This window comes from Numida meleagris, chromosome 11, assembly GCF_002078875.1.
Source record: "Numida meleagris isolate 19003 breed g44 Domestic line chromosome 11, NumMel1.0, whole genome shotgun sequence".
Lineage (NCBI taxonomy): Eukaryota > Metazoa > Chordata > Aves > Galliformes > Numididae > Numida > Numida meleagris.
Window position 1 is genome coordinate 722,124 of NC_034419.1, and position 708 is coordinate 722,831.

Below are 708 nucleotides of genomic sequence, written 5' to 3' on the forward strand. Positions count from 1 at the left end.
CATGCCTTGTTCTGTTATTCCAATGTCTGTCAGTGTTTTAATGCGTGCTTCACAAAGCACAGGACGTCAAATGTATTTGGAAATAGAACACAAGAGGGCAGCTGACAGACCAAAATGTATTTCAGGTTAATTCAGTAATACTTACAATCATCTGACACTGAGGCCAAGTGTAGCGCTGTGACTTGAGATGGCTGTAAGCGGTATGGTGTGAATTCAGGACTTTTGTATTTTGGTATTTTATTTTGAACTTAATTTTTGAATGCTCATATCTTTACAAATTGATGAAATGTCACAGTTACAAGCTGCACTTCAGTTTAAGTAATAGTAGCTGTCTTTTGGACTGTATCTTTTTTTTAGTGTTAAAGCTTTATATGAATGAAAAAAATCAGTTCTTGAGATGGTCACAGTGGCTAGATATATCTGCCTGTCCAAAGTCAGATAAAAATTATGAAAGAAAACAGTGGTTTCTATGGCAGGTAATAAGCTATTGAAAAATGCAGAAGGCAGGAAGGGAAATGGAGGGAGGGAGAAAGATCAGAACATTGAAATTAGTAAGTTAAAGTTTATATTATTCTGAATTTATATTCTAAAATAATGTATTAGATGGAGGAAAATAATATATATAAAAAAGCAGTGATCCATTTTGATCCAGTAATAGGAGCGGTGGGACTATCCATGCAGGCCAGTCTCACACTCACTCGTTCTATT